The sequence below is a fragment of the Salmo salar genome, chromosome ssa10 (genome assembly GCF_905237065.1).
Source record: "Salmo salar chromosome ssa10, Ssal_v3.1, whole genome shotgun sequence".
Lineage (NCBI taxonomy): Eukaryota > Metazoa > Chordata > Actinopteri > Salmoniformes > Salmonidae > Salmo > Salmo salar.
Genome location: NC_059451.1, coordinates 63,350,887 through 63,375,095, shown reverse-complemented (window position 1 = coordinate 63,375,095; position 24,209 = coordinate 63,350,887). Strand labels below are relative to the sequence as shown.

Below are 24,209 nucleotides of genomic sequence, written 5' to 3'. Positions count from 1 at the left end.
ATCAAATAAGTGACAACGTAAATATATAACGTACTAGTAAAAGACAAAGTTAACTAAATCAAGCACAAGAGGCGTGTGATAAAAGAAAAGAATCTATAAATGAAAATAAGATTAAAAAAAAAAATAGCCTATATAGTAAGGACATTGTTTGCCCGTGTGCATAGTGAGTGGAATAAGGTACATTGCATTAGCAGCATATAATTCTATGAAAGTATATACATTAGTAGTGCAGTAAGATGACAAACATTTCAGTGTGTACTAGAGTGCGAACCACACCATGACATTCAGGGGTCTCTATTGAGTGCAAGCGCCTAATAACTGTAACGCCCTGGCCATAGAGAGGGGTTTTTTGTTCTTTATTTTGGTTTGGCCAGGGTGTTACATTGGGTGGGCGTTCTATGTTCTTTTTCTATGTTTTTTGTATTTCTTTGTTTTGGGCCGTGTGTGACTCCCAATCAGGCACAGCTGAAGTTCGTTGTTGATTGGGAGTCACACATAAGGAGCAGGTTTTTCCTTTGGGTTTTGTGGGGGATTGTTTTCTGTTTTGTTCAGTTGGGACCAGACAGGACTGTTTGCTGTCATTGCTATCAAGTGTTTTGTTTGTAGTGGTTCATTTTTATTAAATTATCAAGATGAACACACAACCTCCGCTGCATCTTGGTTTTCTTGCGATGACAGCCGTTACAATAACGGTAAAAATGATTTACCTTTTAATGTTACATGAACACAACCATTCATGATATTTTCATCCGATTATCAAACAAATCACTTCAAAAAGTAGGCTACATGTTCGTCCACTCCAAAAGAATTCCAGCATCCTATACTCATGCCATTGATGAATGGAAATAGACATCTGTTACATTACACCAAAAAGTGTTTCTAATGACATTCCATCGATTAGGCCTGCATTAATTGATGTGTATTGCTGACAAATGTACCTTTTTCTTAGCCTGAAAAGTTGGGACATCTGAACTGGGTTTGAAACTGTCCCAGGAAGAAAGTGATGGTCACCCTAACAGACACCTTTAACTTACTAGACTAGGCTACAATGTGTATTACCCTGAACTGGTATCCAGTGATGTAGTGGTAAAAAAAAGAAAGTGGGTAAACTCTGATTGCCGGTCGCGGTAAAAGAAAATAACGCTCCCTCAATGCATTTTTCTGAAGAAGATGGGTAAGGACTAGGCCTACACCACTGCCAGTACCCTACCCTCTCAGCCGAGGCAATTTTACACACATGAACACACGCAGAACAGGTAGCCTACATTTAATATAATACATGAGTTTAATCAAAACATTCTTTACACCCAAGTTCATGAGTTGTCCATAAACACGAGTTAATGTTTGTAGTCTTCACAGATAATATGACATAAAATACAACCTTTCTTTACTTACATTAGTGACATTTATGACAGTGTTATTTGTCATTATTAAGCATTTATTGAATTAGAACATTGAACTTAAACCCTGACCTCAGAAATTGCACTGTAAGTCTAGCTATGCCTACGTAACATTTCATTATGTTTTGCCCTGAAAACAGTTCGCATGTGCACACAAATCCAAAATAATGTAGGCCTATTCCATATAGACCTATGCCTATGTCAGCCACATCCATTGCTGACGGGTGTATAAAATCAAGCACACAGCCATAAAATCTCCATAGACAAACATTGGTAGTTGAATGGCCTTACTGAAGAGCTCAGTGACTTTCAACGTGGCACCGTCATAGGATGACACCTTTCCAACAAGTCAGTGTGTCAAATTACTGCCCTGCTAGAGCGGCCCCAGTCAACTGTAAGTGCTGTTATTGTGAAGTGGAAATGTCTAGGAGCAGCAACGGCTCAGGCTTGAAGTGGTAGGCCACACAATCTCACAGAACGGGAGCGCCGAGTGCTGAAGCACGTAGAGCGTAAAAATCGTCTGTCCTCGGTTGCAACACTCACTACCGAATTCCAAATTGCCTCTGGAAGCAACGTCAGCACAAGAACTGTTCCTCGGGAGCTTCATGAAATTAGTTTCCATGGCCGAGCAGCCTAAGATCACCATTGGACTCTGGAGCAGCAGAAACGCAATCACTGGAGGGATGAATCAGGCTTTACCATCTGGAAGTCCAACGGACGAATCTGGGTTTGGCGGATGCCAGGAGAATGCTACCTGCCCCAATGCATAGTGACAACTGTAAAGTTTGGTGGAGGAGCAATAATGGTCTGGGGCTGTTTTTCATGGTTCGGGCTAGGCCCCTTAGTTCCAGTGAAGGGAAATCTTAATGCTACAGCATACAATGACATTCTAGACAATTCTGTGCTTCCAACTTTGTGGCAACAGTTTGGGGAAGGCCTTCTCCTGTTTCAGCATGGCAATGTCCCTGTGCACAATGCGAGGTCCATACAGAAATGGTTTGACGAGATCGTTGTGGAATATCTTGACTAGCTTGCACAGAGCAATGACCTCAACCCCATCGAACACCTTTGGAATGAGTAGGAACACCGACCACGAGCCAGGCCTAATTGCCCAATATCAGTGCCCAAAGTTGGGCTTTTGTTGCATTTAGGAGAGCTAACTTCTCATTCAGGGGAGCTGAGTCACCTTGGTGTGTACAGAATATGAATAAATGTTAAGTGTATGATAGGGTGCAGTAGTCAGCCCAGAGTTCAGCTGTTGGAACAGTCTTGTGGCTTGGGTGTCGAGGCTAGCTTTGAGACAAGTGGTCCGAGACTTTATGTTGACCCTCATTTCAGCGGATCCCTCTCCCATGTGCGCTGCCTCCTCCCGCCTTCAAAATTGGAGGCCCCTTTCAGGTAACGGGGGACCTGAATCTGGACCCCCTCATCTGTGGCATCCCGGGTTGCAGGGTTCTTCCGAATGGCTCCTATACACAAAGAAAGAACATTGAGTTACATTTGAATCGCACATGAGTTTAAGAATTTACTTTGTAACAAAACGAAGATTGGTCTTCAGAAACAAGTCCCTGAAAAAGGCCTTATGCCCTGCCCCAGTCCAGGTTGTTGCGATGGCAAGACGGTTTGACAGAATGCAAGGCACCCATTACAGCCAGAAACCTAAGCTACAAAATGTAAGAGAGGTATTAGAAATGACACAATATGTTAACATATTTCCCTCCACTACCCCTATATTTTATATACATTTATTGTGACAGTCTGTAAAGACAGATGGCAGATATGTCCGATAAGTATTTACATTTCAGTTATGTTCTTACCTTCATGTCTGCGGCCCAAACTTGGCATCGTTGCCCCGTAGTAATGTCTCACTCATGGCCCTGTTTGTCACAGGCGTCGTATAGAAATAGTTTAGAAATACGGTGAGCTCCAAAAGTATTGGGACAGTGTCCATTTGTTTTGGCTCTGTACTCCAGCACTTTGAATTTGAAACGACTGACTTTTTGTACATGGTCCCCTAAAATGGGGGAACTAAAAGTATTGGAACAAATTCACCAATGTATTTGGTCCGATATTCCTAACACAAATTGGGCACAAAATAATCTGAAACACAAACAAAACAGCAAATGAATCCAATGCTTGATGTAATCATTGTGTGCTAAGAATATGGGACCAAATAAACTTTTGATAACTTTGATACACACAAGTGAACTTGTCACAATACTTTTGGGCCCCTAAAATGGGGGGGGAGAAAGAGTCCATGTACAAAAAGTACTTTCATTTCTAAACGGCTCATATGGATGAAAATACCTTCAAATTAAAGCTGACCGTCTGCATCGAAGGTGCTGGAGTACATAGCCAAAACAAAACACACTGTCCCAATACTTTGAGCTCACTGTATCTCTGCTAGAGCTGACCTTATCTGCTATTGTCCCTTCTCAGTGTACAGGGCTTGAGAGGGATGCCTAAGGTAAAGCCAAACATGTTTAATGTTAAAATCTGCTACTCTTTTGGAACGCAGTATTGTCAAGATAACTACTTTTTACCGTGTGTAAAATTGCTTGTTTCATTTGAAAGCTTTTTATAAAAATACAAAAAATGCATGAAATGAAATGTATGCATTCACTACTGTAAGTCGCTCTGGATAAGAGCGTCTGCTAAATGAGAAATGTAAATGTAAATGTATAGAGGAGACCAAGGCGCAGCGTGTAGAGTGCTTATTCTTACTTTATTTCACGAGAACACTTAAACAAAATAACAGAACGACAGCCAACAGTTCCGTAAGGTACTCAGACAAAAACGGAAAACAACTACCCACAACCCCAAAGGAAAAACAGGCTGCCTAAGTATGGCTTCCAATCAGAGACAACGAAAGACACCTGCCTCTGATTGGAAACCATACCCGGCCGAACATGAAAACCAACACATAGAAAATGATAACTAAGAATAAACCCACATAGAAACAGAAAACCCCAAATACCTACAAAACAAACCCCCTTGCCACGCCCTGACCACTCTACTATGGCAAATGACCTCTTACAAGTGTCAGGAAGTGACACTGTTTGAAACAATAATGTTACATTGACATTAAGTAAATACTGTGCAAGAAAGAACAGATAGGCAAAGTCTCATCTAGGCTAAGTGAATGTAACATTACATACCTCCATGGCTATCACATCCGTATGATGCTGTGGTGAATACGATGCTGGGGCTGGCCATTGCCCTAATTGAAGACACAACCGATTAGCAACATGAATAGAGGGGCTTTTTTCTCCTCTGAATGTACATATAAATTTAGTCAATGTTGTTCGCTAGCTAGCTAACTTAAGTTAGCAAACCATCTAACATAGCAAGCTAGCTAGCCAAGTAACTGGGCTAGCAAGGACACAATCAGATAGCAAACTAGTGAACTTAACAGCATTTACCATCATTTAGCTAGCTAGCAACGTCCAAGTACATGTTTCTAGCTAGCTAGCTACTGTTAGCAAGACATCTAATGCTAGCAAGCTAGCCAAGTAAAGTTAAGTAGCTAGGCTCACTAGCTAGCTTGCGTTATTGGCCTTGTTGACGATAATGTTCTTGTCCTGCTAAGCATTCAAAATGTAACCAGTACTTTTAGGTGTCAGGGAATGTATTGAAGTAAAAGTAAAAGTTGTCAAAAATATAAATAGTAAGGTAAGGTACAAAAACTACTTTAGTAGTACTTTCAAGTACTTTTACTTAATTACTTTACACCAATGTAGGTGACCAATAACCCAATGACCACTCTGACAGAATAACACAGTTCCTTGGCTGAGATGGGAGAACCTGCCAGAAGAACAACAGTCTCTACAGCACTTCACCAATCTGGGCTTTATGGGAGAGTGGCCAGACGGAGGCCACTCCTGAGAAAAAGGCACATAACATCATGCCTGGAGTTGGCAAAAATTGCACATGAATGACTCTGAGAGCATAAGGCAAAACATTTGGAGACTCTCACAAACACGATCGATGAAGAACACCATCGTAATCGTGAGAGTCTCCCCTTTCCATAGAATGGTCAAAAGATTTTGTACGTCAAACCGTTCGGGAGCTACAGAAGTTTGTGTGAGAAGATTTTCAGGATGTCTCATGGTTTGTCAAACATCGCTCTAGCTCTGCCACCTTTCACCACAGATGCAGAGGTGTGACATCAGTGGTTATGGAGGAATGAGAAGCATCCAGTGGAATAAAAATGTTATCTCTAGTTTAAAACTGACGGATTTTAATTGGGATTTTTGTTTTTATTTTACTTCGATTCACGTACTGGTGTGTCATAAATGAGTTCCAATTAATTTTGATGACTTCTTTTTTCATTTTCTCTTTGAAAATCTTAATTTATCTCATTTTGCTCTTTCTTCATTTGTCTACACTCTCATCATTCATTTTTTGCTGTTATGGGTAATGAAGCTTGAATCTGAAAGACGCAGCAGATGAATTACAGAGGATTTGAACAAAAATTGAACTCTTTGGCCTGAATGCAAAGCGCTATGTCTGGAGAAAAATCAGGCATAGCTCATCACCCCTCTAACACCATTCCTACCGTGAAGCATGGTGGTGGCAGCATCATGCTTTTCAGCGGCAGGGACTGGGAGACTGGTAAGGATAGAGGGAACATTAAATGGAGCCAAATACAGGCAAATCCTTGATGAGAGCCTGCTTCAGAGTCCAAACGACCTTAGACTGGTGAAGATTTACCTTCCTACAGGACAATGACCCCAAGCACATACTGAATACAACTCAAGCACATAAACACATATACTATACTATCCACATATTCTTCAGATATACTATATATTCTATCCACATACTGTCCATAATGGCTATACATGTCATCGCTAGGGTTGCAAAGGCTCGGAAATGTTCCGGTACATTTCCGGAAATTTTCCATGAGAAGTTAAGCCCTGGAATCAAAAATATTAGCTTATAACAGAGAACCTTTTTTGTGGGATACACAAAAGGCAATTCTATGTCTTGTGGCATATTTTGGTTAAACTATCCCCAATTCAATGGAATTGCAACCCTCTGCATGCACAGTGCATTCTTCCATCACATGTGCAGTGCACTCCTCCATTACATGTACAGCTGATTCTCAAGATCTTGCACACTAATGATATGCTATTGAGACCACACTACTACACTGTCTGAGCCAAGGACTACATGCTTTCTGGTAAGTTTTGATTACAATACTGGGTGGGGTGATTATATTTTATATGACATACATGCTTTTTTGTTAACTAGTAAATAGTACAGCAAAGTGTGTTTAAATAATTTCTAACTAATCATTTCTAATAATTTCTGCTAGTTAGTTTTTGCTACCATGTGGGTTTTAGCTTGCTTGAGCCTGCTAATTGAGGAGTGTTAATTCACCTATTTCCATACATGTTTCATTTTAAAACAGTTATCTTACAAAGGAGTTGTTTAATCCAACTGCTTAACTATTTATCTGTACATGGAATTGTATTTGTTTTTTTACTCATTTTTTATAATCTTTACAGGAAAATGCCACAGGCACTCTCTGATATGTGGAGACATTTCACTGCAGCTAATGTAGAAGGAAAAGCTGTGTACATTTGCAAATACTGTGCCAAATAAAATGTGAAAAATGCAACAAAGATGCAGAATCATCATCCAAGTGCATAAATTTCCCTCAGCGCTCACAACAAGCAACCTCTGACAAAAGTCCTTCTACTTCTATTTGAGGTGAAAATTATGAATCAGACACATAATCGATAGCAACAGCTCATGGTCCTCCTGGAATCAGAAGTTTGTTTGACTCAATGGAGGAACGTAGTCAGAGAAATGCTGATGAATGTCTTGCTCGAGCCGTGTATGCAACTGGTTTACCTCTGATCCTCACAGGTAATGTGTATTGGAAGAGATTTCTGATTGGTCTTCACCCAGCATATACCCCTCCAACCAGACATGCTTTATCTACTCATTTGCTGAATGCAGAGTTCAACAGAGTTCAAGTGAAGGTCAAGCAAATCATAGAGAAAGCAGACTGTACTGCAATCATCTCTGATGGGTGGTCGAATGTTCGTGGGCAAGGAATAATGAACTACATCATCTCCACCCCTCAACCAGTATTCTACAAGAGCACAGACACAAGGGACAACAGACACACCGGTCTCTACATTGCAGATGAGCATAAGGCAGTCATCAATGACCTTGGACCACAGAAGGCATTTGCACTGGTGACAGACAATGCTGCGAACATGAAGGCTGCTTGGTCGAAAGTGGAGGAGTCCTACCCTCACGTCACACCCATTGGCTGTGCTGCTCATGCATTGAATTGGTTAGGTATGTGAAGAGTCTACAAGTTATAACAGCAATCTACCTCACCAAGTAAAATGAGAAGAATAAGAGCACCACATTAAAGCTGCCCAGCAACACCCGTTGGGGTGGTGTTGTCATCATGTTTGACAGTCTCCTGGAGGGGAAGGAGTCTCTCCAAGAAATGGCCATATCACAGTCTGCCAATATTTACAGCTCCATCAAGAGGATCCTCCTGGATGATGTATTTTGGGAGAGAGTGGTAAGTAGCCTGAAACCTATAGCAGTAGCCATTGCACGGATTGAGGGAGACAATGCCATCCTGTCTGATGTTCAGACTCTGCTTGCAGATCTAAGAGAAGAAATCCGTACTGCCCTGCCCACTTCACTGTTGCTCCAAGCAGAGGAAACTGCAGTTTTGGAAGCCTGAGAGGAAGACAACCAAAGCTTTAGTTTCTTGTCTATCATTTTACAGATGTATGTTGAAAACGTTTTTGGGAGATGCGATCGATCATTGGGGATCATTCAATATTCCCTTTCTTTTGTTGTTCATTGAAATCATCCCATGGGAAGAGTCAACTCATTTAACTAAAGTAAATTCATAACTAAATTGTTTTTAAAAATGTATATTGGAAAGATTTGATCATTATCAATTACACTGCTGTTCAAAAGTTTGGGGTCACTTAGAAATGTACTTGTTTTTGAAAGAAAATCACTTTTTTTGTCCATTAAAATAACATCAAATTCATCTGAAATACAGTGTAGACATTGTTAATGTTGTAAATGACTATTGTAGCTGGAAACGGTTGATTTTTTCATGGAATATCTACATAGGCGTACAGAGGCCCCTTATCAGCAACCATCACTCCTGTTTTAAGGGTTAAGGTTTCTGTTTCTGTCTCTCTATGATATGGTAAATATATCCAATGCAAAAAAGATCTACATATAAAATGGTATTAACATTAATTTGCTAATATTTCCGTTAATTCCCATATCTTTCCATTAATTCCCATTTATTCCCGTTAATCCCACAGAAAGTTTCCACCTCTGAATATTCCCCAAAATGTGCAGCCCTAGCCATCACACACACACATATATATATATACACTGTATATGCAGTGCATTCAGAAAGTATTCAGACCCCTTGACTTTTTCCACATTTTGTTACGTTACAGCTTTATTGTAAAACGGATTCAATACTGTCATAATCTTCGTCGTCTGAAGAGGAGAAATCATCGGACCAATATGCAGCGGGTATATTGCTCATCTTCGTATTTATTGAAGGTAAATACACTTAAACAAAATAACGATATTAACAGTCCAGTAAGGTGCACAGACTAAACCGGAAACAACCACCCACAAACACAAGTGAAAACGAACACACTAAATATGGTCTCCAATTAGAGACAACAACCACCAGCTGCCTCTAATTTGAGGTAATTGAAAAACACAACATAGAAAGAGAAACCTAGAATAAACATAGAAATAGAAATATAGAACATACATCAAAACCCCGAAACACACAAAACAAACACCCCCTGCAATACCCTGACCAAACTATAATAACAAATAACCCCTTTTACTGGTCAGGATGTGACAAATACCCCATAATGACAAAGTAAAAACTGTTTTTTATACATTTTTGCAATTTTATCAAAATTAAAAACTGTCAGAGTGGACATCATGTTCTTGGTCACCTCCCTCACCAAGGCCCTTCCCTCCCAATTGCTCAGTTTGGCCGGGCGGCCAGCTCTAGGAAGAGCAACAAATTATTTTCTGTCACAGCAGGGTTCTTTTACATAAATAGGATGTGATGTTGTTCTGTAACCAGTGTAATATGGGTCATGCTAGTGTCACTATCCTATTACTTGATGGCCCATAGTCCACCAATATGTAATGCAGATGAGCCAGCCATTCTTTACTTGACTGACCATTCTGGTCGGTAGTTCACACTAGGTAGAAATCAATGATGTACTGTGTATAGGCAGACAATGTGCTGAACTGGCAGGCAAACAATGTAGCTAGCTATTTTGATTTATTACCAACAAAGTAATTATTGAATCACAAAGTATAACAAAAAATGCATACAGCATTTCTTACCTCTCTTTCAGTGTTGGGGTTTGCACAACCACAACTTGTACCACCTCAGGTTCCTGTCGAACTTGCTAACATTATCATCTACAAACCAAAGACACTAATATTATCATGTAAAAAATCTGCATATCTGACATTAGCTAGTTGAAATAAAGGCATTGGGCATCTTGTGGGGTTTATTGCAGTGTAGCTACATGATGCTATCAAATCAAATTTTATTGGTCACATACACATGGTTAGCAGATGTTAATGCAAGTGTAGCGAAATGCTTGTGCTTCTAGTTCTGACAGTGCAGTAATATCTAACAAGCATTCTAATTTCACAACAACTACCTAATACACACAAGTGTAAAGGGATGAATAAGAATATGTACATATAAATATATGAATATGGATTGCGAGATTGCTTTGAGTACAAAACAGTCCGAATACATAAAATCTTATCTCGCTAGTTAAGTGGTTGGGTTAGCTAGCTTGAACATCGAACACATTAAGGTTAGCAGCTAACGTGGTTAGTAGGTAATGTAGCTAGCAAACTAAAAATGCAACCAAACAGTTACCTAGCTACCAGTCCATGAGAATGGTGGATATTTATGCATCCCTCTTCCACCTTTCAAAATTAATTCCAATGTTCATCTGGTTTCTGGATTGGTCATGATAAGGTAAAGGAGGAATTGGCTTTGGGGGTGGTAGGGACCTTATCTCAGCTCACTGGTCACCATAGCAGCACCCACCCATAGCACGTGCTCCAGCAGGTATATTTCATTGGTCACCCCCAAAGCCAATTCCTCCTTTGGCCGCCTTTCCTTCCAGTTCTCTGCTGCCAATGACTGGAACAAATTGCAAAAATCACTGAAGCTGGAGACTCATATCTCCCTCACTAACTTTAAGCATCAGCTGTCAGAGCAGCTTACAGATCATTGCACCTGTACATAGCCCACCTGTAAATAGCCCATCCAACTACCTCATCCGCATATTGTTATTTATTTTTTTGCTCCCTCTCACCCCAGTATCTCTACTTGCACATTCATCTTCAAATTAAACACTCCAGTGTTTAATTTGCTAAATTGTAATTACTTCGCCACTATGGCCAATTTATTGCCTTACCTCCCTAATCTTACCTCATTTGCACACACTGTATATAGACTTTTCTATTGTGTTATTGACTGTATGTTTGTTTATTCCATGTGTAACTCTGTGTTGTTGTTTTGTGGAACTGCTTTGCTTTATCTTAGCCAGGTCGCAGTTGTAAATGAGAAGTTGTTCTCAACTGGCCTACCTGGTTAAATAAAGGTCAAATTGATTCAGATCCAAGAACCAGGAATTATGCTTGTTTCTTTTGTCCCTGATACAAGGACAGTTTATTTGCAAACAAGTTAGCTAGCTTGTTGACTTCGTCTGCTCTGTGTTTGTTTCTGACGTCTGTAAAGTTAGATTGAAATTGACTTTCACTTTTGCTCCGGGGCCATGGCAGCAGGGTCATTCGAGTAGGCAGGATTTCATGCAAAGACACCCTGCCAAGAAGGCCAGCCCAAGGCGTCTCAGGGCTCAACCTCTTTGTTTTCGTTCAATGTGAAAACACTACACAAGAAGTGGGGCAGCATAGGGTCGCCCCGACCTACGGATTCCTGCTTTAAACTGTAAATTATTACTTTTTGTGTCATCCTCAATGATTTTAAATGCATTATGTTCACATATGTGGTTGTATTTTAAATTGGCAAATACATCAAATGAAAATCAGAACAAATGTAAGGCATTCATAGAAACAATAAAAAAAGCTTGCAGCCTCTGGCTGGCTGTGGTTAGCTTGAAGATGGCAGGCCGAATTTGACATGAGAGAAATTCCTTGCTGTTTTCTTTCAAATTAACTCATGGCTAGATGGCTCGCCTAGGGGTTATAGCTATCCTCTGAGTGGAGGCAAATCGCCAGAGATGCAAAAGTGGCCTGCCAAGGGCTTATAGCGGTCCTATGAGTGGGGGCTACCCGCCAGAGATGCAAATCAAGTCTTGAATGGCAAACTCCACTCGACTGCTGGCGGTAGGAATTTATAGCCTTGGGCATAGGAAAAGCGGAAAATAGCAAGTGTTTTTGCGTACTGGGTTCTTCCATTGAAAATGACTGACTTTTTGACGTTTCAGCTACATGCAAACATAATACCACTATTCAGGTTTGGTACCTATCTTGAGTAGGGATGCACATTTTCGGTCAATTTTGCTGTAGACTAACTGACCCTCATTAATCGGTTAACAAACAGTTACATTGTTTATAGGGAAAATACAAGCAGAAGAGTGAATGTAAATGTCACAAAAAGAGCCGTGTTGAATAGACCAAACTGCAGCGGGAATATGGATGCTCATGTTTTAATTCAAAAAAAGGAGTAACGCATCCACTGGAAAACAATATACACGACAGGAACAGTTTTGCAGGCACACAACACGCAGTGCAAAAACAAATACCCACGAAAACCAAACAAACACACACCTACTTATGGGACTCCCAATCAGAGGCAACTAGAAACACCTGCCTCCAATTGAGAGTCCAGCACCCAAAACTACACATAGAAAAACAAACCTAGAACCTATACCAAACTAATACACCCCACTACACCACACACAAAACCCCATAATACAAAACAAATATACCTCTGCCACGTCCTGACCAAATATAATAGAAATAATACCTAAATATTGGTCAGGACGTGACAGTAAACCAGGGAAAAAAATACATTACCCTCCTCTGTGCACACCAAAAAACACACAACCCTCCCCAAAGCAAAAAAAAGTTGAATAACCTTACCCTATTTTGAACCACTCCTCCCCTTGTAAATTTCGATCTGTCCCTAAGTACATCCCTAACCTTGAGTGTGTCAAGTTAAATGCCTGAAATCTAACATAAATTATTATGACTGCTAATTATGACAGAGTAAAATTTGTATCATGACTGAGGAGTCCAGTAACAATACCAAGGAATCAACCCCTACAATTCTTAATAGGAAGAAACCACAAGTAGCGTATATGACCTGCGGGCCTGAAGAAACGGGTAAAGACTGATTCACCTGTGACTTGAGGTTGTTGGCAAACTTCAAGGCACCGACTGGAGTAGTAGGAGGAAGAGAAAGAGAAGTCGAGGCTAGAAATATAAAAAGCTGATTTTGATGGGGCAGGCTGTTTTCTGTAAGCTATACATTGGATTGGTTGAAAGCCGGGGCGTCTTAAACCTACCTTGAGAAGATTATTTGGCAATCACCCCCCCCCCTTTCCTTGCTCTTTTGTTGGAGCTCAGTGCTAAGCACATCCCTTCATACTAAGGGAAAGGACTGTTTGATTCCTGGAAAGGCTGAGCAGGTAGGAGGAGCTGGCAGAGAGTTCATCCACAGGACAGAGAGGGAGAGGGGGGAGGGAAGAGAGAGGGGGAGAAGAAAAAAATAGGTGGAGAGAGAGAGAGCGAGAGAGAGAGAGAGAGAGAGAGAGAGAGGTGAAGGGGAAGACATAGAGCCCATGGGGAAGAGAAGGAAACTAGGAAGGAAAATTATTATGAGGAATAAGGAGAGCAAATGTGTGAGAAAAGCCTGACATGACAGCACATGAGCTTGAGGTTAGAAGGGGGGAAAACCCGACAATAGTTCAACTTGTTTCCTTGAGCCTGACATTCACATGGTTATAGTTACTTCTGGTATGAGTCAAGAGCTAGAAATAAAAGGTATTAACGCAACATTGCACAACAGATAGATGGTGTCCTAAATGGCACTATATATTCTACTAGTCAATAGCCTCAGTAAGGGAGTGGCTGTTTTGGGAAGCAGCCATAGCTTAGAATGCTGTTAGTGAATCATCCAAGTCCTACAGTTGTAGGATCTTAATTTGAGCCAGTTTTCTACAGCAAGAAAATGAACCTGCAGCAACAAGAAATGTGAATTATTATGTGGATTATGATTAATGGACATGTTTTGTATGTGTTGATACATTTTTCATTAGGGCAAATCAAGTCTGATATTTTAAAGTGGAAATTACAAACTTTAGAAGGACAGGGTAGGGCAGGGCAGGTAAGCTTTAAAACAATGAATACAAACATGTGCATTTCCTGCTATGCAGGAACATTCTCAGCAACAAAAGAGTGATCAAATTAAGATCCCACATCTGTATGTCAGGCTTTTCCACACCCCTTATTGGTAACATCCAGGTGCTAGGGGTTGTGAAACCACTAAAGAAAAAAGACTGTGGTAATATTATTGACTGTGACTGTAGAAGACCAGTTCTTTGGTCGAAACATGTTGCAGTAAATGCTGCAGATATCATCTCAAATGGAAAATACCTTCAATGTCAAGCGTGGTACAACATGGACTCAGATTATTTTCCCTTTTGTACTTTAACCATTTGTACGTTGTTACAACACTGTATATATACAAAATATGACATTTGTAATGTCTTTATTCTTTTGGAACTTCTGTGAGTTTAATGTTTACTATTCATTTTTAATGTTTATTTCACTTTTGTATATTATGTACTTCACTTGCTTTGGCAACATTAACATATGTTTCCCATGCCAATAAAGCCCCTTGAATTGAACTGAATCACGGCCATAGTCATTTTATGATCTGCCTTTTAACTATTGTAAGAAAGAATGTGTAGTTTAGTCATTATTTGAAGGGGCTGTGGTCTGTCACATTTGTCAAGTAGTTTGCTGTTGTTTATCTCTGAAATCTGATCTACATTGAACTAACCATTAGCATTATTTATGACCAGAATGTCTGGATCTATGCTAGCTAATTAGCAAAATATTGTGCTACTTTACACAGACAAAGGTGAAGCAGATTGAGTGGTTACAGATCAGGTAACAAAGGAGAGAGGGGAACACCACGAGATCCAAATACTAATCAATCCAAATACTAATCAATGCTAATGCTAACCAAAGTTAGGCTATGAGTCAACAAAAGATGTTACATTGGAAGCGACAGACAGACATTCAGTGGCATCCTGAGAGCCGTTATACTCAAGTTAAATCATCAAGCAATTAGCCTTGTAAAGCAATCCAAAATGAACATGTTTAATTACCATGTCATGATAAGGTTATAGGTAGCAGTTTGGCCACAGTAAATAAGTAGGCAATATTTCTAGACCGAAAGGGAATGCAACATAGGGATTGACATGTTATTTAGTATTTACATACTTTAAGAGGGAGCACTAATCAGATAAGGATTTAAACATAAATATACATCCATTGTAGCCTACACTGAATTTCGTTTTTGGGAAAAATATCTACTCAAAACCTAATCAGCTGCAATCCCTCCAACAACAAACCCCTACACACAAGCGTCCGCAAGTCTGTCTCGCTGGCAACTCAATGTCCTGTGGAAGAAGGACATAGGCCCCACTGGGGTTTCCATAGTGGGGTCAACATGGTAAAGAACAGCACACTCTGACACAATACAAGGTTAGGAGGAGGGAACAGGACGAGCTGAGACTCAAGGAACACTGTGCTCTAAGGTCAACCCATAACTGTATGCCTTAAAAGTCAATGATCCACTATACCACTATACCACACACAATCTTCTTCCCATCATTCCTTATAGGTACCAGACACCGTGTGGACGGCACGTTTTTGGTTTTTGTCCCAATGATGTCACCTCCTTCAGGTGAAAACCACACTGTTGTTTTGACTGAGCCTCTACTCTCAACTCTTGTCTCTTACAACATTACGTAATCCCCACCACATAAATCCCCACCACATAAAAGAGGATTGTGGATATCCGTTCCCAACTGTATTCTTCATGCACGTGGCCTCATATCCCTTACTTTTGACCAAATGGGACTTTGTGCAATGGTCCTATTGTGCTAGCGGACAGAGAAGGAGGCCCAGGGCCCCGCATCTCGGTTTTCTTCTCGGGAGTCCCTGGTGTCTTTCAGCCTCAGCGTCAGAGCTGTGTGTGATTATGACGCTTCCTGTGTCTGTACACCACAATGGGGCCCAGAGATGTAACCGGAGTTCCCCCCCCCCCCGTGGGACACAATGACAGTGTCCCCATGCAGGCTTGAAAAGGCTTTGTGCAGGTGCAGGGACTCTGTTTCAATGGTGCTTACCTGCCCTGCCCTACCCTGTCCTTCCTTTCTCTTTCTCTTGCCTCCTGTATCTCTCTATTTCTATTCCCCTATTTACCTCCCTGCATGCCTACAACCTCATATTTGTATCTTTGTTCATATTTTGGGGGTGGGTCATTCTTCAGTATTTTATCACATGCAGTTCTCAATCCCTTCCTAGTGGAACCCCAGGGGGACGGCACATTATGTTCTAGCCCAGCACTAAAACACTCAATTGATTCAGCAACAATCAAATGTGGTAGTACTGGGCAAGAACAAAATGTGCACCCCACTGTCTACTTAATAGACGACCACATAGAACAATCATTGCAAGTTAAACCTTAAAAATGTTAAGTAGCAGTCACAGTGCTCTCCATGAGTCTCACCAATTAACTCTCTCTCTATATACAGTATATCCTCCCGCTTTCCAGATAATGTGCTTTTTCTGTATAGTATTGTAAGTGGTACATTATTATTGAGAACATTTAATGTGACTCTGTGTAATTTGAGAAGAGCTTTAGTTAATATAAATAGGTTAATGCATCCTCCTAATGCATTATCTGGAGCAAGGGAGAGGGAGTGAGACAAATACATTCCCACAGGTAGAGGTCACCTCCCATGGGAGAGATAGCCCTCCTTCTCTCCATGGAGGTTGTGCTTTGAAAGAAACTGGATTTTGTTTACCGGTAGCAGGAGAGAAAAGACAGGTAGGCCCAAAACCATACTCAACATTTTTCAGTCTTTTTCTCACACCGACACATCGACACACACACACACACACACACACACACACACACACACACACACACACACACACACACACACACACACACACACACACACACACACACACACACACACACACACACACACACACACACACACACACACACACACACACACACACACATCTCAGTGCATTAACCTGCTAATGGATTGACCCCACCGCCCTCTCTCTTTGTGTCCCGGCCGGATCACTTTCCTCCAATTAGACCAGTGAACAGCAGGTGAGCTGAATTCCCTTACACACCCAAAGGAAGTCAGCGAGCAGGAAAACAAGTCTTCCAATACATTGACCTATATGTATGAAAGGCATTATTCCCAGTGTTTCCCAATCCATTCCTCGGGGACCCCCAGCCGCTGTTCTATTCAAGCCTCTACCACACCTGATTCAACTAATCAAGGGCGTGATGGTTCGATGGGTATGTGAATCCGGTGTGCTGGGACCTGAATGTAACACCATATTTGGGTTTGATTCCAACATGGTCTAATGTTTTGCTATGGATACAAATCTTCTGCCAAACTATTAACATTTGTACAACAGACGTTTAAAAACGCCAAGACCTTAAAGGCCCATTCTTTAAAAAAATATAACGGTAGCGGAGGCTCCGCCACTTGGTTTGCTATAAAGTACCATAGTGCAAGGACATGCGCACCACCGCAGGAGCAGAGACACAACACAAACACTGACCTCAGGGGAAGCTCTAACTGTAACCCATTTTGGGGATGAAAAGAATACCTGGTCCTCTATCAGTGGTTAGAGAATAGTACTACCTACTCTATCAGAGAAATGGGGATAGAGAGTTGGGGGTGGGGGTTAAAAGAGGGATAAATACGGTGATACCACTAGTTTTCTCAAACATGACACCTGACATTCACATGGGACTTCCGGTTCCGCTTTAAACAAAGTGCATCTTATGACTAAAGGCTTCATAAGCACTACATAAACGTGTCACAAATCATCTATAACCGTATGTCATGCTCTATAAAGGGTTCATAAATGTGGCATAACTGTGTGACATAACCACTAATGTAAAATGTGACATAACCCACTATGTCAAATATACTATGTCAAATATAACACCTGTGCTATTTAAAGGGTGGCATAAGCACAGCAAACCTCTTAAGCCACAGAAAAAGTGGGCAACCTTCCCACTAGCCATGATTGGCTGATATAATGAGTGGGCTGGACATGGCGAGAGAGGAGTTCGGATTGGTCTGCCATATTGAAGGTGTCTGTCTATTTGAGATTGTCAGTCTGTGATGGTAATCCTGTCAAACACAGCTTTTTTAAAATGTATTGTGTAGTGCAGCTGCATAAGTGTTGCACTCCACTTTCTGGAGGATCAAGTTTTGAAGTCAGTGGAATTAGAGTATGATAGCTAAAGAGATGGAGAAAACACATGTCTCCGGATTACATATTCAAACTAAGGGCAACCGTGGTATGGCATTCGTGACAGGGAGACGCGTCCATGATTCATGTTGATGCATACAGGTAAGATAAGTCTAGCGTTAGCTAGCTACATGTTCAGATATTGCACGTTTCTAATTTTGACAAAGTGCTTTCATTTCAAGCTAAAGTGTACTGTTGGCACTATGTTCATTGCTGTTTAACTAGTTAATGTTAGCTGGCTGGCTCGTTAGCTAACGTTACATGACGTGTGTGGTCTTAAACGTTGTTTACCTAGCTAGGTTCATTGTTTACCTAGCTAGCTAGCTAGCTAGCTATATGTCTTAAGCTAAAGTGTACTGTTAGCTAGCTAGCTAACGATAGCTGGCTGGCTTTCTAGCAGACATTATTATTCGTTTCCCAGAGCTGTTTGCTTTTCTAGTTAGAGTCTAATATTAGACAGTGTTTAACTAGCTAACGTTAGCTGGCTGGCTTATTAGCTAACGTTACATGACTTGCATACAACACTCATTGAATATGGCCGGTGTCAGTAAACGTCTGCAAAAAAGCGTAATGAAATTGTTGCCAGCAGAGCTGGTTAGGCTGTTCTCATGTTATCCAGAGGTAAACAAATCATCGACCAGAGCGTCAAGTGTGCGCTCTGAGAGCAAAATGAGATGGGTGGGGCTAAAGCTTAAGAGGGTGTGTACAATGCTGAATGGGTGGAGACAAAGAAGAGCTCTTCACCAGATACCAAAACATTCAAAGGCCATTTTCTCAAAAGTGAGTTTACAAGTTGATCAACGTTCAAAGCAGAATTACTTTCCCATTGTTCCTCAAATGCAGTGTATGATATACCATTTTGTAGCTCTGAGTCTCTACTTTTATCCAATGTAAAAAACACCATTTCACATTTTGCTACATAAGACCGAATCCAGGTGGTGAGTCACATATGATCAACTATTACTAGTGATCCTCAGCAACAATCACACGGACGTACCAGCGTGTAAAGAAGATGCAAATAAAGGTAAACAAAACAATGGAATGATAAGAAATGTAGGCTACCAATTGAAGGGAACTAAAACTAAATTGTAACTTGTATGTGTGGTTATTACTGACAGTCGCTACTGAAGTGGCTAGTATTTATCATTATCCAAATCGGGAGCTTGGAACTAAAAGGTCCTATCTGCAAAATCATGACTCTGATGTTTGGCTTTAAAGTTTCGAACTCTGTCAGAAATGTTGATCTTGTATTCTTTTTTACATATAGGTAGAGAACATTGAACAGAACAAGGCTATGTAAATAACTCAATTTTGACACAAATGGAGATAAAACTATAGTCCTAAACTCTCAAAATAGTAGGACACAGAGAAAGTTGTGGCATATCATAAAAACATTTGAGAAGATTACATTTGGCGCGACTGTCATTGTGCAATGCTTTGCATCGCCAACACATGTTCCAGGCTGCAGTACCCATTTGGCTTGCGTCTACAAGTTTAATCCCTGCAAGTTAAAAGGCCATACGATTGCTGCTACTTGCTGTTTATTATCTATACATAGTCACTTTACCCATACATACAGTTGTGGCCAAAAGTTTTGAGAATGACACAAATATACATTTTCACAAAGTCTACTGCCTCAGTTTGTATGATGACAATTTGCATATACTCCAGAATGTTATGAAGAGTGATCAAATGAATTGTAATTAATTGCAAAGTCCCTCTTTGCCATGCAAATGAACTGAATCCCCCAAAAACATTTCCACTGCATTTCAGCCCTGCCACAAAAGGACCAGCTGACATCATGTCAGTGTGTAACGGCTGTCGAAGAGATGAGACAAAGGTGCAGCGGGTACCTGAATACTCATACTTTAATATTATTATTTAAAGTGAGTAACGGGAAAAAACAAGAAACAGAACGACAGCTAACAGATTTGCTGGCTAAACAAACAGCAGTGCAAATACAACTACCCACAAAAACCCAAACCAAACACACACCTATATATAGGACTCTCAATCAGAGGCAACTAGAAACACCTGCCTCCAATTGAGAGTCCAACACCCAAACCTAAACATAGAAAAACTAAACTAGACAGAACGTAGAAATACATACAAAACACAAACCCTCTGCCACGTCCTGACCAAAACGAATACAATTACTCCCTCTGCTGGTCAGGACGTGACAGTACCCCCCCTAAAGGTGCAGACCCCGAATGCACCTAAAAGAAAAGACAAAAACCCCCAAACAACAAAAATATCCCCCTAAACTAAAGGGAGGGAAGGGAGGGTGGCTGCCGTCAACGACGGCACTGTGCTACACCCCCCCTCCCCAACCCACCTATATCGGAGGCGGCTTAGGTGCAGGACGTGGACCCCGCTCCACCCTCGGCGTCGCCCACTTAGGTGGTGCCCCTGGCCGCTCCGGAGGACTGGTGGGCGACCCTGACTTCGCCCGGCTGGCGGGCGACCCTGGCTGCGCCCGGCTGGTTGATGACCCTGGCGGCTCCAGCCTGGCTGGCGGCTCTGGCGGCTCCAGACTGGCTGGCGGCTCTGGCGGCTCCAGACTGGCTGGCGGCTCCAGACTGGCTGGCGGCTCTGGCGGCTCCAGACTGGCTGGCGGCTCCAGACTGGCTGGCGGCTCTGGCGGCTCCAGACTGGCTGGCGGCTCTGGCGGCTCCAGACTGGTGAGGCTGGGCTGATGCACTAGAAGCCTGATGCGTGGGGCTGGTACTGGACGTGCCAGCCTGGAGACACGCACCTCAAGGCTAGTGCGTGTAGCAGGAAACACTGGACCGTAGAGGCGCACTGGCGGTCTCGAGCGCAGGGCTGGCATCACCCCTACTGGCTGGATGCCTACTTTCCCCTGGCACATGCGGGGCGCTGGTACTGCGCGTATCGGCCTGAAAATACCCGGCCTCGCCACAGCACCCATCACCCCAAAGCACGGGACCTGTCCAGTATGTCTCTGCCCAAAAATGGTACGGGGAGCTGGCCTGGGGCTCCATCCTTGCCCCACCAAACTGCCCTTGTACCCCCCCCCCCCCCCCCCCCAAAAAAAATGGGGCTGCTTGGTCCTGTTGTGGTGGGTAGTTCTGTAATGGCTGTCGAAGAGATGAGACCAAGGCGCAGCGGGTACCTGAATACTCATACTTTAATATTATTATTTAAAGTGAGTAACGGGAAAAAACAAGAAACAGAACGACAGCTAACAGATTTGCAGGCTAAACAAAGAGCAGTGCAAATACAACTACCCACAAAAACCCAAACCAAACACAGACCTATATATAGGACTCTCAATCAGAGGCAACTAGAAACACCTGCCTCCAATTGAGAGTCCAACACCCAAACCTAAACATAGAAAAACTAAACTAGACAGAAGGTAGAAATACATACAAAACACAAACCTTCTGCCACGTCCTGACCAAAATGAATACAATTACTCCCTCTGCTGGTCAGGACGTGACACAGTGATTTTCTCGTTAACACAGGTGTGAGTGTTGACGAGGACAAGGCTGGAGATCACTCTGTCATGCTGATTGAGTTCGAATAACAGACTGGAAGCTTCAAAAGGAGGGTGGTGGTTGGAATCACTGTTTTTCCTCTGTCAATCATGGTTACCTGCAAGGAAACACGTGCCGTCACCATTGCTTTGCACAAAAAGGGCTTCACAGGCAAGGATATTGCTGCCAGTAAGATTGCACCTAAATCAACCATTTATCGGATCATCAAGAACTTCAAGGAGAGCGGTTCAATTGTTGTGAATAAGTTCTTCAGGGCGCCCAACAAAGTCCAGCAAGCCCCAGGACCGTTTCCTAAAGTTGATTCAGCTGCGGGATCGGGGCACCACCAGTACAGAGCTTGCTCAGGAATGGCAGCAGGCAGGTGTGAGTGTATCTGCATGCACAGTGAGGCGAAGACTTTTGGAGGATGGCCTGGTGTCAAGAAGGGCAGCAAAGAAGCCACTTGTCTCCAGGAAAAACATCAGGGACAGACTGATATTCTGCAATAGGTACAGTGATTGGACTGCTGAGGACTGGGGTAAAGGCATTTTCTCTGATGAATCCCCTTTCCCATTGTTTGGGGCATCCGGAAAAAATGCTTGTCCGGAGAAGACAAGGTGAGCGCTACCATCAATCCTGTGTCATGCCAACAGTAAAGCATCCTGAGCCCATTCATGTGTGGGGTTGCTTCTCAGCCAAGGGAGTGGGCTCACTCACAATTTTGCCTAAGAACACAGCCATGAATAAAGAATGGTACCAGCACATCCTCCGAGAGCAACTTCTCCCAACCATCCAGGAACAGTTTGGTGACGAACAATGCCTTTTCCAGCATGATGGAGCACCTTGCCATAAGGCAAAAGTGATAACTAAGTGGCTCGGGGAACAATACATTGATATTTTGGGTCCATGGCCAGGAAACTCCCCAGACCTTAATCTCATTGAGAACTTGTGGTCAATCCTCAAGAGGCGGGTGGACAAACAAAAACCAACAAATTCTGACAAACTCCAAGCATTGATTATGCAAGAATGGGCTGCCATCAGTCAGGATGTGGCCCAGAAGTTAATTGACATCATGCCAGGGCGGATTGCAGAGGTCTTGAAAAACACTGCAAATATTGACACTCTGCATCAACTTCATATTATTGTCAATAAAAGCCTTTGACACTTGTGAAATGCTTGTAATTATACTTCAGTATTCCATAATAACATCTGACAAAAAATATCTAAAGACACTGAAGCAGCAAACTGTGAAAATTTATATTTGTGTCATTCTCAAAACTTTTGGGCACGACTGTACATGTACATATTACTTCAATTACCTTGACTAACCTGTATCCCCGCACATTGACTCGGTACCGGTACCCCCTTTATATAGCATCATTATTGTTATTTTATTGGGTTATTTTTTTACTTTAGTTTATTTAGCAAACATTTTCTTAACTTTTATTTTCTTAAAACTGCCTTGTTGGTTAAGGGCTTGTAAGTAAGCATTTCACAGTAAGGTCTACACTTGTATTGTATTGTATTGTATTGTATTGTATTGTATTGTATTGTATTGTATTGTATTGTATGTGACAAATCACATTTTATTTGCTTTTCAGTTTGCTGCCATATGACTGGTTTCACATCTCCAGCGATCATAAGATAAAATGTATCTAAAACTATTATCATTTACATTTACAATCCCCTTATCCAAACGGATTACTCATTTACCTAGCTCTTATCAATAGCTCTTATCCATTTGTAAATTACAGTGCATTAGGGAATTAAGTCAAGGTCAGAATATGTGTATCTTTTGACACACCTCTCCCACACCTCCATTTCTGTGATCGGCACACCATACGTGTAGCTGGCTGGCACGTGTTTCCCCAAGCTTTAATTCAGGGTCAGAATATGCACAGAGAGGAAAGTGTGTTAAAAAGGAATTAAGGAATCCATTTACGTGTCTGTATCCTGGGTCTGAATTCCCCCCACGGTGAAACAGTGCCACTGTTCACTCCGTTGCATTCTTTTTTGTTTGGTTTTTGTTGAAGAAACAGAGGAGAATCCAGCATCATGGTAAAAAAAATAAAAACGTTTTGTTCATACTCTTCTGTTCTATCGCGCATGCCATTATGTGCAATGATGTCAGAGAGAAAAAAAAACAGTGATCGTTGTTTGAAGTAACTTCTTTGTTGTTGTAATACACTATGAAAGTCCCACCTACTTCCTGGTTTGATTATATAATCTTGAAGCTTATTCAAAAGCTGTATGGGACATGATCCAGGAAGTAGGCGGGACTTTCATAGCATATATGACACGTTAATATTCACGCAACAGCATGTTGGCTCTGTCATATATGCTTGTTTACATACAGTACAAGCAAACTTCAAATAAAGTACAAACAAAATAAAATGAAATGTATGTTTTAAATTTGTTTTTAATGTTTATTTGTTTTAACTGTTGTTAGTGATAATTCCTTAAGTTTCAATACATGTTTGCGTCACTAAGCCTTTATGTATTTGTTATGAATGACTAGAGGTGTCTGACTTTAAAGTATGTACACTGTCATGTGTTATGAATGAGCGATGGAGTCTCACTTCAAACAAAGTATTACAGGACACTATATAAAGTGTCAATGAGTAGGTTATAAACGGTTCTCTCATGATTCACAGGTTATTGTAGGGTGTGAGAGTATTTA

General features: G+C 41.6%; 1 long non-coding RNA gene across 2 annotated transcripts; it reads right to left on the bottom strand.

Annotated features, from left to right (window-relative positions):
* Window positions 1-1,262: 1,262 nt before the first annotated feature.
* Window positions 1,263-23,742, bottom strand: LOC123724435 (uncharacterized). Of its 2 annotated transcripts, XR_006756987.1 has the most exons (3): window positions 23,472-23,742; window positions 4,559-4,620; window positions 1,263-3,277 (listed from the first exon to the last, which is right to left on the bottom strand). It is a non-coding gene; the product is annotated as an uncharacterized lncRNA (long non-coding RNA). The 2 variants fall into 2 exon arrangements; XR_006756986.1 differs by having other exon boundaries at window positions 1,263-4,620.
* Window positions 23,743-24,209: the final 467 nt, after the last annotated feature.